Source organism: Crotalus tigris, unplaced genomic scaffold (genome assembly GCF_016545835.1).
Source record: "Crotalus tigris isolate CLP2741 ecotype Arizona unplaced genomic scaffold, ASM1654583v1 scf7180000018371.15429387391:27106975, whole genome shotgun sequence".
Classification (NCBI taxonomy): domain Eukaryota; kingdom Metazoa; phylum Chordata; class Lepidosauria; order Squamata; family Viperidae; genus Crotalus; species Crotalus tigris.
Genome location: NW_024096970.1, coordinates 12019944 through 12035983, shown reverse-complemented (window position 1 = coordinate 12035983; position 16040 = coordinate 12019944). Strand labels below are relative to the sequence as shown.

The window sequence follows — 16040 nt, the reverse complement described above, 5'->3', positions numbered from 1 at the left end:
AGATGCATGTAATAATTTTAACATGTGAGAGGTATTGACATTATATTTTAATAGGCTTTTTAAACTCTCAAGAATAAATATTGGATGAAAAATATTGCATTATGAGGTCAGTGTACAGCTCTTCTGAATTTCTATGGTCCAACCAAAGATTCTTCAGAACAAATAACTATTTATTTTCAATGCCTCTATATTAAGGGTTGTTTGTTGCCTTTGAATTAACCTTGATTCCTGGCGACCATCAAGACACGTTTTATTAGAAAAATTTTTGGAAGTGTTTTGCCGTTGCCTTTTTCCTGTGACTAAGAAAGAATGACCATCCAAAGTCAGCCATGTAGAAAGATTCATGCCTAAGGCAGGACTCTATAGTCTAATCTGGTATGATATCTTTAGCCACTGTATCTTTCATATACTAAGTTAAACGGCCAAATAAGAGTTGAAGGTTATGTGAATCAAACTTTGGATCTTGGTTTAGATCATAGGACATATATTTGGTTCCAGACTCAAGTCTTTGTCACTGTGCTTATCTATATTTTCTCTGAAGCTTTGAGTGCATGACATGAGGAGTTTTGTTTATCAGACAGTTTGCCGCAGAGTGTGATGCTGATTAGGGCTAAAAGGAAGTGATCTGCTCAAGGTCACCAGGCTGGATTCTATGCAAAAAAGGAAAACTAAAACCTGGATCTCCATGTTTGTAATCTAGCACCTTAATCATTAGACCGCACTGCAAGAGTGTGCATCTACATTTAATTTAATAGCTCCTTGGTTTGCTGTTCTCTTCAACAGGAATAAAATGAATCTGGCACACAGAAAACATTTTTTGCTAGATAATTTCCTTATAGTGGTTCTTTCATATGTGAGATGCCTTCAGAGCCTTTTTACAGATGTTTGTAGATATTATAAAGTTTGTGGCTTTGAGAAAACTGTTATGTACTGAAAACTGAGATGTACCATTTAGCAGGTACTTTTTGCATCATTTCTGAATAATGATGATTTTATTAAGTAGAAGAAACTGAAAAAGCAGGATTTTTAAAATTAAGATGACTTGATTACGTCTTGGATATGGAATACTGCTATAGCCTTTATCTTTGGAGGAATCATAGTTTTCATAAATTATAAACATACAAAGAAGCTACAATCAACATTAAAGCTCAGAAGGAAAAAAATTACATGTATCTCTTTACACATTGCCTCCACTTCCTAATCAATAAGCTTTATACGTCCAAAACACTTTTATTACATTAAGGCAATGAAAATTGGGAAAAAGAAGAAATATCTTAAATATAACAATTAATATTGATAAATCTACTAAGAATATAAAAGATAATGTAAGATGTTCCATTATTTGGGAGATTTTGATGCATTCTTCCATGACCTTACAATTTATTGTTTTAATGCTTAAGTTCGATTGTTTTATTGTATGTCACCCACAGCAATATGACTAGGATGGCTAATTATATACATTTGATAAACAAACAAACAAAATGTGATTCCAGGATTGATTAGTATTTAGAGAACTTTTATTATCATAAATATACTTTTAAATGAATTTACAACGTATAGAATTAATTTTGTTGTAGTTAATTATCTGGATTGAAATTGGATTGTGCTTCCCAAATCAGTAATCTTCTTTCATAAGAGTCCTGAACATCTAGCACTTTTTTCAAACACTGGGCCAAAACTCATTACCAAATCTGTCTGGATTGTTGTTAATGGTTGTAATTTGTTTTCTCTGGCATAGCCAGTGCTTTTTTTCTAAAAAAAAAAAAAAAAAAAAAAAAGGTGCCGGAACTCCGTTCTGGGCATTCTATGAGAAAAAAAGCCCTGGGCATAGCCATAGTTAAATAGCTGGTAAATCAATAAAGGGTTGTGTGGTTAAGTGAAACATAACATAACCTCATGTCTGCCATGGGCATTAAGCAATTCACCCACAGTTATTAAGCAAGAAATCATGTGACTGCAACATGCAATTTTACTGCCAGCTTCTGCACTAATTATTGGAAGTCAACTGTGAAGCAAGTAAATGGTGATCATGTGACCACAGAATGCTGAGACAGTTGTAAAAACTCACCAGCTGCAAAGCAGCCAAATTATGAACATGTGACCACAGGGATGCTGAATTGGTTATAAGTGTGAGAACCAATATAAAATTACTTTTCAATGTCACAATAACTTCAAACAGTTGCTAATCAAAGTAGTCATTAAGTGAGGACTTACTATAGGATAATATTAGAAAAAGCTAGCTGCATATACAGAATACTGGATTCTTTAGTGAATGTTGAATAATATTGGCTTAAAATCACCTTGCTGTTGGATACAAAAAGTCAGACTCTTAATTCATACAGTTTGTTTTTTTCCCTATTCTAGATTGACAACAATAGGATTACTGAAGGACTCTAAACTGATTGCTATGTATTAAAGATGCATATTAAAGATGCACAACCATGACAACCTCCTTCTTAGGGCTGAGGTAGCGTGACTGGCCCAAAGACACCTTGCTGGCTTTGTCCCTGAGGCAGGACTAGAATTCAGTCTCTTGGTTTCTAATCTAGTGATTATACCACATACCACATAAGGTAGTACTAGATATATTGAAAAACTCCCTTATAAATATTTTTATTGGATCACCAGAATTTAATAATTAAAATTCATTGGTTATTCTGATGTTAGTCTAGTATATGTGCATGTTTTCCCTTTGTCTATCCCAGGGGTAGGCAACCTTGGCTCTTTTATGACTCGTGGACTTCAATTCCCAGAATTCCTGAGCCGGCCATGCTGGCTCAGGAATTCTGAGAGTTGAAGTCCACGAGTCATAAAAGAGCCAAAGTTGCCTACCCCTGGCTATCCCCATTGATAAAGGCTGGTATTCCTCAGAATTCTAACCAATCTTGACATTGTTGGAACCTATTGAGATTTCATTTCCCTTCTATCTTCATAAGGTTTGTGTCTGAGGAGTTCATTCAATCAGTTGTTCATCCAATCATATTTGTCCTCAGTTTTCAAAAGTCATCTGATCAATTGACTAGCTTTCAAAATGTTTGTTTTATTTTGTGTTTTTGGAGCACATATAAATAAATGAAAAAGAAGCAAATTGCTTTTCTCCACGATAAACGAGGGTTTGCAATTTCCAGTATGCATTGTTTCTTAAATACAATGGAAACTGTGCAGATGGGCCTCAAGAACTGTTGATTGATTGGTTTCGATAGCAAACATTTCAACATCCCCTAACCAACAAGATGGATGCAATTTTAAGAGATATAACAAAGTTATAGACTTATAAGACACATTTGATTGGTTTTATATCAGATTAGCAAAATACATGTTAATATTCTAAGCCATAATATAGTATTTATTTTTGCCTTAACATAACATCTGGCCTGCGGGCCGGCAGTTTGACACCCCTGCCTTAAACCAACTATGAATTTTCCTAACTTTATATGGCTATCTTTTGCATAATCCTGGGAGAAGATAAATTTCATTTAACGTACTCCTAACATGTGCTATATGCAAATTCACATACACTTTTAAAGACATTTTGTCTTCTGAACTTGGTCATTACCTAGCTGCATTTGCTAATTGCTTCATTTGGTTTGTCTGTGAGGAAAAAAAAACCTTAATGCTACTGAGAATATAAATCTAGAAATTATGTGCACAAAAAGTAAGCAATCAAAAGAGTACTTCAACACAATTATTTATTATATCATTTATGTATTTTACATAGCAATTAACCTTGCAGTTGTGACTACAGGTTGCTTACATAATGTTAAAAGCGAAAGAAAAACCAACAATTAATAATAATGGTGCTTAATGACAAACTCAGTTCAAACCTTAAGAAAACACAGAATTACACCAACAGCTCTCCTAACCTTCAGACCTCATGCTGCAGTCTTCAAGGATTTACAAAATGCTACTGGTGTCAGGCCTGTATTATTCTCTAGGGCAGGGCTTCCTAAACCTTTTGCAATCAGACCTCCTTAATGGACACACCTTCCCTAATTATCCAAATAGCAAAATGAATACAAATGAACAATGAAAACATATAATGCAAGTGTACTTTTAACAAAGACATAAAATAAAAATTTAAAACCTTCACACCTCCCCTGGATTCCCAAGGGAAGTACACTTCATTTTGGGAAACTCTGCTCTAGGGGTAATGATGTTCCAATGGGCAAATGCTCCAGGCAAATTTCCTGGATCTCCATCAGAAAACAAAGTTAGTAAAAGGACTTGGAGCATGTTCATCTTCTTACAGTTGATAGAATGGCAGAAAAGGATGGGTAACTCTGATCTATGTGATAAGAACCATTTGTTTGGCATTTTCATTTTAATTCATACATGCCTTAATTTTGAATTTAAAGTTTGTAAAGAACACTATTAAATAAAAGGACGCCTCTCACTGCAAAATAACTTTCACATAAAAAGCAAATATAAAAACATACATTATTGATCTAGTGTGCTAAAATCCAGAGTGATAAGACTGAAAGATAAAATGACTTATACAAATATTTAATCTGTTATTTCTACTTACATGTTGCTTTCAAAGTTTACATTTCCCAAAGCAATTGCAATCACTACTGGTTTATTTAGTAAAAACAGACATAAAGAACAGATTATAAACATTTACACAACATATACCAGCAACTATAAAGGTAGTCCTCATTTTGTGATCACAATTGTGACTGGCAACTTAGTCATTAAGCAAGTGCTCACTAAGTGAAAATGTCTTTGCTTATAATTTTACTCTAGCTTTCCTATGCATCGCAGACACGTAAAACTTGTAAATGCAAAAATTCATCACAAATTTAATTTTTGCTCACCATCCTAATGCAAATGGTTATTAAACAAGGACTACCTGTAAAGACTTGTGCTTTTCAAAGGACCAAGAGATTAGATTTGGAAAGTCTTTTTCAAAGAAATTTCAAAGAGCCACAATTGAAAAAGTGGAATTCTTAACAGAGAACAATCTAATTTTCTTTGTGAGTGGAATGTATACCTGCCTCATCACTTCACCATAATGTGGTGTATTAGAAATCAATAGGGAAAAGATATCCCTTCACAATATTGTGATCCGGGCTATATTTGGGCTTTCAGTACCATGTTGCAACATGCCCAAAGAACAAAAAAGAAAATGTTAAACAACAATCTAAACAATTTATTAATATATTTAAGGGGAAATTAAAAAGATGCAGTATTTTTATGATAGTTAAGAGATCTATACTTAGCAAGCCTACATGTTTTTAGTGGCAAAATACTTAAAATAAATTTATCTGAAACACTGGATTTCCTGCTGGTGTTAACATGCAATAATGAAACTTCAAGAAAAGGAACCATGAAAAATATTATCCACACACATACTTTCTTTAGTACCTGGATAGCTTTACAGTTCTTCTGTCACAATATCCACGCTATAATAGGGCAGCTGTCCAGCTATTTGAATGAGATACCTTTTCTATTTAAAAGGCAAAACTTCATTTTTTAATTGATATTCAAATATCTTAAGCATCTAATTTACATAGCAGCCCATCTCATAAACATGATTCTGGGCCATAAAACAAATACTATAAACAAATAAAAATAACCATTTAAAACAATTCAACATATACAGTAAATGAGACAGTGGGAGAATGGAACAAAATATTACACACAGTGCAATCACCTCATGGGCTCCCTATTTTCATGGGATCCCCAAGCTTGATTGGAAAAAAAAAAGATTTTGAGAGAATTCTAGAAGGCCATTAGGACTAGGGCTAATGTCACTTTGGGGCAAATGATATTCACTGGGGTGGTGGTGGTAGTGGTAGTAAATTCTGCTGCAGAAAAGGCCCACCTCCTGATTCCCATCAGATGTGATAAATACAGATGTGACTTTAAATGTGCCCCTCCTCCCAGAGTTGATGGTATGGTTGTTAACAGCAGCGATTGTAACAGACCATTTATGATATTTATTTCAAAGCATTCACATTTTAAAATTAATGACTGTAGATGACTTTCAAACTCTTAACAAGAAGCGGCACAATCTTACGTATCTGAAAGGTAATAGCAAAAAGTGCCTTGCTATGAACTCCGGCAGCAAATCTTTTTGATTGCTTAGACTCATCTGAAAATTTAAGAGACCATTATAGAGACCATTTTCACATAATGTCTTGAAAAAAGTTAAAAGTTTTCAGGTAAGGTTCCAGAGAATTCTGGAATTTCATGATTGGTCACCAGGGGAATTACAAACCTAGAGAACAGTTGTATTAATTAACCACGTAACTTTATTTTCCAAAGCAGACTATGAATATTTGGTGGTCTGGCAAGTGACATATGTCTGAACATTTTTACTGATGGAAAATATGCCGCCATTCTCACTACTAGAGTGACATACACTCCTTGGGTTTCTCTTTAACAGAATATATCTTGGTGAAAGTTAAGAAATTCTCAGCTATTTCGTACTATATGTGCCTTTGCTTACTTTATATTCATATCTTCCAGTGCTTTCATTGTGCTGACCAAACAAAATATATCTGCATATGTTAATCATGTGGATTTTTTTCTTTTCTTTACATAGAAAATGTTTTACACTTTAGAAAAAGTTGGATGGAGACAAAGAGTCACTCTAGTAGTGAGATTGGTGTACATATATATTTAATAAATAAATATAATTTTCATCAGTAAAACAAATGAACAAAACACTATATTCCAACATATACATCGAATAATTAACACAGCAGCAATTATCTACATCTCTTTAAACCTAAATTTGCATGCACCAGATGGGGGGGCTTGGATGGGTGGAATGACCTATAAAGTCACAGTTTGGCTGGAGCATTCTAGCCACCAAGATGCAATTGCTTCTGTTTTACCATCCTGACTTCTCTATATGCAATGTGAATACATGTACATGTGTGCAAGGACAATCCAAATTGCCCTTTTACCACTAATGGTAAATGCCCTTTTACCACTAATTTCTTCTTAAAATTGGAAGATACCCAGCAGCAGTACATTCTGTATAAACATATACTTATTAATTTAACTTCTGAATTTGACAATATAAATTCACTTATCTAAGGAGTAAACTAAGAACAGAGAATGATTTGGATTCATGACTGATTAAGCAATTTGTGACCAAACACTATTTATTCTAAAGACCACTACTGTCCACTTATATGCCCTTCTAGTGAACACAAATGGGTTGTAACTATAAGAAAATATACACTATGCTGCCTTTATTCATTGAAGCAGTAAATGTTTCAAACACATGCACACAAGAATATCTATTCCATTTTTTTTTAATTTAATGACTTAAAAAACAGGAAACAATTTTCCTTGGATTCAAGTTACAAAGAAAATCCTTTTAAGAATAAAATCAACTAAAAGTGTATTTGTCCAGCAATATAAGTAATTGTTTAACATTCCATTTTGAGTAATCATTAACTTTTGCTTGTATCAGAAAGCTATAAAAACAATGGATGGGAATGCTAAATAGTAAACAAGTACTGTTCAGATAGCCAGATCAAGATTGTGAAATAAGAGAAATCCAATGAACAACAAAACAGAAGTATATTGCTAAGATGAATAACCTAAGAGTAATACTGTAGTTTTTGTAAATCTTTAAGTATCTAGAACAGGGGTGTCAAACTCGCAACGTCACGTGACGTGTTGCAACGTATCGTGGCTTTTTGTGCCATTGCCGGCAATGGGGCGAGCACGGTTTCGCTATGATGCATCCGGCCCATGGGCCGGCAGTTTGACACCCCTGATCTAAAACCTCCTAACAGGTAAATAAGGAACTGAAGACAGCTCTTCAACTGCTCTTCTAGATTTTTTTAAAACTCACTATAATTAATGTTAATTAAAAAAGAACATTATATCATCATCTTGTAGCAATGATTTAGTTAAAATATTACTAATATCTAAGAGCAGCTCTATTATTATTAAACTGTGTAAGACAGTAACGTATCGTGTTCACAAGTATTATCTAGTTGAGGAAAAAGGTAATAGTGTGTACAAATGAATAAAACAGCTAACAGTAAATTTATCTGGTACGGTTTATATTTTTTAAAGTAATAAATCAATCATTTCATAAGACAACCTACTTTTAATAAGACTGAATGTGTAGTGACACTTGCAAAACATTCCAAACAAGAAAAAAATGTCTGTCAAAATTAAACAACTGAACTGCATAAATTTACTTCCCTATAAACTGATGGATAGAGGAGCTATTGTAATAATAGCACTGACTTCCTTTCAGCTAATGCAACTGTAACATAGATGGTATACAGATAAAACTTCCTTTAAGGGTCAGCTGTATAAACTGCCCATTTAGTATACCACTTCCTCTTTTTTTAAAGAACTGTTCAGCATACAGTTCAAATTGCAGAGCATTAAGAATTTAATTAACAAAGCAGGAAATGGCTCTACGTTGTAAATGGTTTCAGAGCTTCTTTTAAAAAAATGATGTGTACCTCTTTGCTAATGTTATTATTATTCAATTTTACAGACAAACTTCTGTAACAAGCTTATCTTATCCATACAGGCAAAAGTCCATATGAGAATGCATTCAAAGCACCTCTAAAGAATATTGTAATAAATAATGTCTACATTACTGGACCCAGATTCAAATCCTAAATTTTGCCCTGAAGCACAATTCAGAGACTTATGAGCCAATCACCTTCTTCCCAATTTTGTGGGATTTTTTGCCATGATCAAATGAGAAGACAGCAAACTAGACATCTTGCCTTGACCTTCTGAAAGAAAGGCGAAATATAAATTTAGCTAAGAAATACTTACAAATTGAATCAGTGCTCTCATGATATGCTTATCAATGGTTTTCTGAACTAACCCAATTTTTCAGGTTTGCAGGCTTCATTGCATCATATATTGCTGTGATTGGTACAAGGCATTGTCAGTATTTCAAACAATGTCTGACCCAACTAACATCTAATAGTCTGGAGAAAATTGGTTTGGGAAAGGCTGATCTTCCCACTGTCTCTAATTTCACATTATATAAATATTAATATGTTAATTAAATTACTGCAGGGCAGATTGTCTGCCTAACTTGGGTTAATTTCAATATCTTGTAAAAATATCTTGTAAAAATATAGGCAAAGACTCTTGAATAAAAGGAAAATGATGGAGAGATGATGCACACATGACTATACAGTACCAAAATCAAGCATTACAATATACTGATTAGCTTGTTGAGAGCCAGTGGGCCCAGACACCCCTTCAATTGTCAACATCGGAGGGCAAAATCTCCCTTTAAATATTTCCAAGCACCCCACATCCGTCAGAAGAAAATTAGAAGCAACGACCCACTGTGATTTAATTCTCTACATACAATTTGACCCTGAACAAAGCAACAGCCAACTAACCCAAGCAGCTTTCAGTCGAACCGGACCGGTAGGAAGATCGTAGTCGGATCAAAGAGAGTTCCACAGACTCTAGCAAAACCAAGTCATCTGCCTGGACAAGACTAAAAAAAGCGAGAAAGTGGCCGCCAAAAACCGCTTAAAGTGGTCGGAAAAGAAAAGGGACTTACTTTCCTAAGCGTGGAGAGATGAACTTCACCAATTAAGTCCACCGTTTCTTCAGCCCGGAGGCTGGGAAAAAGGAGAGCGAGCCCACAGCCCAGAAGGATCCTCTCTGAGAATGAAGTCGCCCGGTTTTCGGAACTTAAAAACAGGGGAAGTGAAAACCTAACCAAGAAGAACCGGCGAGGCTCATTCTCGCTTCAGTCAGTCCTGCTCCGCTACAGAGAGGAACCTCGGGCGCCTTGCAGAGGCTACTGTGCGTTCCGACTTTACTTCCTGGTCGTGAGCAATTTGCATAGTTCTTCTGGAAAGGGCGCCCGGGCGGAGAGGGGGGCTGCGCTGGGTAAAAAGAGAAGTAAGAAAAAAAAAAGTGGGCATTTTCCAAAAAGGGCGGGCGCAACCAAACTTGCAAGAAAGTTGCGTCTACAAGTAGCCACAAGAGCGTCTTCCCAAATGGGCGCAAGCCAGCAGCTGCGGGAGAGGGGGATGTGGGAGAGAGGTTCGGTTTTTTGTGCTCAAGTAACGCCAATGGATAGAAGCGGCTTCTTCGCTGCATAAAAGAGGGAACGGATTGGGCAGAAGCTGCAGTGGTCTCACAGCGCGTCTCAAACCCAAATGGATTGCCCCTCAGCTTTCCTCTACGCTTTTATTCCGATTTCCCTCAGCGAATCCGCCACGAACTGGGTTCCTCTCGAAGCCTCCGGATTACAGTTCCTAGAGTTTCCAAGCAATGTCACCCAAATTATGTAAAACAAGAATTTGAAGAATCCGAATATATCTGCAGGGGAAAGTTCTGTTGAGGTCAGTGAGGTTATTCTCGGGGGAGGGGGGAAGTACAAGAAACCACAGCGGCAGGTATTTCAGTGGGCTAAACATTTCGGTTCAATTGTGAACATCCTATGGTCATATTGGCCTGTCAGCATCTGCTCATGGGTAAAGGGGTTAACGTTTCTTGTTGTCTTTGTTTTCAAAGGTGTGAAGGTAACTATGAAGCACGTTTGTAATTTAGTCATTAAAAGCTCTTTGATTACATCGCTTCTGTGCTTAATTTATACGTACCTATCTACATGCTTGCGTGTACAACAACGTTAGCCTGGGATCATGGGAGTTGGCCAATCAGATCTTCAGGTGGGGGAAAAGTTGTTTTTTTCATGTATTCCAGTGTCTTCTCACCAATTATCTTTTAAAAGGGGAAAGCTAAAATTAGTCTTACAAGGAAGACAAATGCCATTAGATTATTAAATACAGACACAAAATTTAGTAGTCAATCTGAGAAGGACTCTTGTTTAGGGGATTTTATTTGATGGTATTATATTTTGCAATGACTTTATTTAGCTCACCTTTATTTTTCATAAATAAACCATGCAGTGACCATACTTTCCTCCTATGTTTCCCACAACAATTCTATGAGGTGAGTTGGGCTGAGAGAGAGTGATTGGTTCCAAATTACCCTTGGCCTTCATGCCTAAAGTGGGATTAGAACTCAAGGTCTCCTGGTTTTTAGCGTGGTGCCTTAACTAGTAGACTAAACAGGCTATTTATGGTAATAATTTCAGGGCAAACAAAAAAAGCAACATTTTGTTATGAAAGGCCATGATGGCCCTAACTTGGTGTTACTTAAAATGGCTTAAGAGAGCTTTGTATATTTGGGGCTATACTTACTAACCATGGTAATTAATTTGTGTATATTTTCAAAGGTGTATTCAGAGAAAAGTTAATCAGAGAATGGCTCTCAGTTATGTACTTCTTGTATCAGGGGCGCTGCTCTCAAAGCCTAGCATGGTTTGTTTTCATCGCATCTTGTTTGACTCTAAGCATTGTGTTTTTTAAATAGTTAATACAACATTTGATCCCTAACAACTGTGGCTTATTGAGCCAATTAGAATTTAGCAAACTGTGTGAATGCAATCAATGCATGAATTGGAATTTTTATCTCATCCATCTTGACAATTTTGCTTGCTTTCTTCAGTTTGCTTATTGAATAATGCTGAATCAGCTTTCTTAAACTCCATCCAGTTATTTTCATATTGTAGTACCCAGAATTCTCAATTGGATTTTGAACTTAAAGCCAATAAATGATTAAATTGCTATCTTGTTTAATTTTGGAATATATGAAGCTGAATCTTGGCCTAGTGATTATCATATATTCAAATTAAGATCAAAATTTCCCACTATAGAGGATAGAAATTTGGTACAGTATAAAGTATCCCAAAATTGAAGCAATAAAAACTTCAACAGTTTTTGGTATTGCTAACGAGACAAGCCATTCCAATTGAAATATGCCATATATATGTAAATTGTAATTTTCGATCTTCTTTAGGCACCTATAGGCAGTCCTTTACTTACATCTGATCAATTAGTGACCAAGGTTATGACAGACTTCCAAGGACTATTTATGACCTGGAGGTAGAAGCTATATTAAAAAAGGGTATAAGACACATTCTCCCTCAACTGCTCAGTTATGGAAGTGTGGATATGAAATTAGGGCACATTGATCTTACATGTTATGCAGTCATATAATATCTTGCAATACACGTTCCAAGTCCTTACAAATACAGATCGTCACCTGGATTGAAAATGTATCTATCATATTATGGCTTTAAGGGGCTGTTTGTCAGCAGATACCTGTTAGGCAGCTGCTCCTATTAAGCTTAAGTGATATTATATATACTGGCTCTCCATTTCTGTGTCATGCTTTTTGCTGTTTGAAGTGCTGCTTCTGTGTGTGTTTTGTTGTCTTCCTGAATAAAAGGACTCATTTGCCATTTGAAGTAGTTTCACTATGGACCCTGGGCTGCAATAGCATTGACAAACAGCACACATGAACCAGCAAGTGCTACATAGATCTCTCTAGTGATTCAACATTCCATTGTTGCCATGCATAGACTGTAAAACAAAGTAAACTTTTAAAACCTTTACTGACATTTGTTTCATATTTGTATATCTTTGTTTTAGTCTTTATGTTTCATGCGGTGCCAGTTGAAGTGATATAAAAGGACTTGGCTTAATTCCACCATTAATTCAGATAACTATGGAAACCCAGAGATCAAATTTGGTTTCATAAGAATAAATACTAGGGTCCTGTAAATAGATTGTTAAGTCATGACATTGTGTGCTAACGTTGAATTCTATGTTGGATAAGGTTACTGGTCAGAGAGTAGACCCCCAATTGCAAAAATTATACATCCTTGCCAGGCCATGATAAGCCATCATTAGGTTCTATTATCTGTCAACCCAATTATCTTTTGTATTCAGACATTGCATTAAACTGAAATGAACTATCATGTCAAAGCTTAACAAAGTATGAACCCAGCCATCGTACTGGATTTTGCAACTGGAATCCAAAATCTACATATGCTTAGTGTGCTTAGTGTGATGTGCATTCCTAAATCAAAGCTAGGTCTATCAGACTTCAGCTGGCAAAAGACTGGATGATTATTAGACAACAGCTAAGGCTAGGGCTATCTAATTGTCAGGGATTTTGCATTTCCAGTTCTGGTACCTTACAGTAGCTGAGAAGCAAGGTAAAATGACACTAAAGTATTGAAGCTTTCAAATTCTTTGTAACTTTTCATCTGAAGAAATGGTACAAAAAAGCAGGATGTAGTAAAGAAGCAAAAGATCCAAATTGTGATTGCTTAAACAAGGACTACCTGTATTTGTATTGAGTTGACAATGCTTGCAGGTAGTCTCCATTTAGCAACCACAATTCAATCAGTTGAAATCAACTCTATATTTATTTACATTTCTAAAAAAACTAATTTCCCCCTGAATGGGGGAATGGTCCTCGCTTTACTCATAAAACTGATAAAATTAATTACAGAAAAATATATTTAAACTAGCATATATTAAATTGAATTGTACCTATGCTCTACTGCTAGAAATCAATGTTGAACAATCATTCAGAGAAAGAAAATGGAGATGCATCTTTGACGTGTAATCCAAAGATTACACTTTCATGTCTCCATTTAGAATTGGGAGAGATTCCTTTTTGAAATCTCAAGAAACCAATAGCATCAAGGGGCTGTATTCACATGGCAAATTATCATGTACGTTTCTAATTGATTTGAAAATGAACTGATATTTCTAGTTCATATCTCATATCACATATGTTGTATGAGCATGTGGTTGGCTGATGGAATGAAGACAATTCCTTTGGGCCCCAGCCATGGAAGAAGCACTACCTAAATAATGCTTTATTTGAAATGATCAATATTTTAAATTCAAGACTATTAATGTCAGTGGCCAAAAAAAGTGCTGATCTAGGATGCTATAAAAATGTGATCCTAAAATAATTCTCTCTCCTCAGCCTCTCAACCTATTGAGAGGTCAGTCAAGGTACAACATTCTTCTGACATTTTCAGCATATTTTCCAATTACCTAAACTGGTAAAATACTATATGATGCCACCAAGTGCAAACTATTTTTTAAAAGAAATTTTAGCTCTTGCATCAGAAATGTATGTTAACTAATTTTTAAGCAGGTTATTTCCTGCATTTTAAATCAGACCTGATTGTTTTACCTCAAGGAAGCACACTTATTTTTCTCACTTGTAAGCTGGTATCAATAAATGAACAAATATTCCTGAATGGTTAGTTGAGGTAAAGTTTCTCATAAGGAAATAAGTAAAAGAATAATAATGGCTTAATAGATAGCATTAAATGATAAAAACATAAAAGAAAGAAAGTATTATAAGAACAAAAATATTTGAAGCTAAGTCACTAGGTAAACTAAAAAGCTTTCAGGCATTTAATGAAAGATAACCTTAATTTGATTACAATATTTTGAAGGACAATTTGTTGTATTCTGCCACACCTTTATGAATGAAGTTTTGATAACTGATAGGATGAGTTAGTTGAATTAACTGGGATTTCTGCAATATTTAATTGCATTAAACATTTTAATGATCAAGTATGGATTTTCTTACTGTTTAATTTACATCACCCTACTTCTTTGGTTTAAAAGTCAACATTCCCTGACCTTCTGTTTAGTGCAGGAGGAAATATTCTTTATTCTGAATATAACTATACAGCTAACATCACATGAAATCTACTATGACATGCATAATGACAGAGGACTGTATTCTGCTTTTTCTTAATTTTCCCATTTCCTTGTTGTCATTATTTCTTTCTACTTCTAACTCTGATAAGCCTGGAAGAGTTAGTTGCCGGCTTTATCAGTGTTGCTGCTTTAGAACTCTTTAAAACAGCTATACACTAATTTTACTGTGTATACATAAGTATAAACACATTTTAATGATTATAGCAATTTTTTCTTCCAAATTCTATATTTTTTAAATTACAGAGGAAAAATGGACACATAAGACAAAAATGAAAAACTAAACATAAAACAAAAGCTAGCATATCAAGACAAAAGACTGCTACATAAAATGAAATACCACTTACCAATATTTTTACACTCATCTTGTGAAACAAAGCTGCTTTAATACTTTGAAAGCAAAACATAGTCGTCAATATAGAGAGAACACCAGATTTTCTAACTTGCAATCAAGTAAAAAACATTATTAGCACTACAATCATTGTGAAAAGTTTCATCCAAGAATAAGTTTAGGAAATTAGGAATAGGCAAACATGAAATGGCTAAAACAGAAATGGGAGAACCTTCCTTTGATCCAGGCACCAAGTTACTTGGTTACAGAAGCCAGCTCCTCTCTGTGCCCTGCTGAAAATGGGAAGTGATGCCACAGCAAAAAAGATCAGCTCCTTCAAAGCAGCTGCTTCAGAACAGCTCTACTTAGGAACCTTGATTCAATCAATTCTCCTGTACTAGACTTCCTTTTCTCACCTGTCTTTCTCCACAAGATGCAACAGACTCTGCCCCTGGGCTGTGGGTGGGTGTGCTCAATAACTGGGAAGAACTTGAGGGCCCACTCGTTTCTATAACTACCATTTGACTATCTAAAACTTTACATGTTTTCTCCCTTTCCCTGACACACAAGAAAAAACATGAACATCCAGGAACCTAAAAAAAGATAAGAGATGTCACATCATTTACCCTGTTCTAATGATTTTGTCTTAAAGCTCATAATAAATTCAACTTAGAAAGTTAATGTTTCTTTTAATATTTGTCAAAACCTACCTACTTTCAGTATGGCTATTTAAACTTTCTGACTGCAAATCAAAGATCCATGAGGAAAAGAGTTTAATAACACTGAAGTTATTTTTTACTTCAGTATGCTGAATAGAGCCACACAATCCTCTCTGCTGTCTTACCATCCTTGGTGGGAAGGCCACTGATGCATTCCATTTGAAAATGCTGGCAGTTAACAAGTCAGCAAAAGATAAATAGCATTTAGTCTCAGATGTTACCAGGATACGGCCTAGTTAGTACTCATATTGAAAAGAAATAGTGGCCCATAAACTATCCTAGAAAATTTGATAAAACTGGATGATGTACAGGATGGTTATTGTTTATAGACTAGATCAGTGGTGGCAAATCTATGGTACATGTGCCAGAGGCAGCACTCAGGGCCCTCTCTGTGGGCACATGCGCTGTCGCCCCAGCCCC

General features: G+C 35.3%; 1 protein-coding gene across 4 annotated transcripts in view; it reads right to left on the bottom strand.

The window, feature by feature from the left end:
- LYN (LYN proto-oncogene, Src family tyrosine kinase) overlaps positions 1-16040 on the bottom strand; it is a 48480-nt gene extending 32440 nt beyond the window's left edge. For 2 of the 4 annotated variants that reach the window (XM_039351400.1, XM_039351403.1), the window contains exon 1: positions 9521-16040. The gene's annotated coding sequence lies outside the window, so the exon portion shown is untranslated. The remainder of the gene's footprint in view (positions 1-9520) is intronic. The other 2 variants (XM_039351402.1, XM_039351401.1) reach the window with 2 other exon arrangements.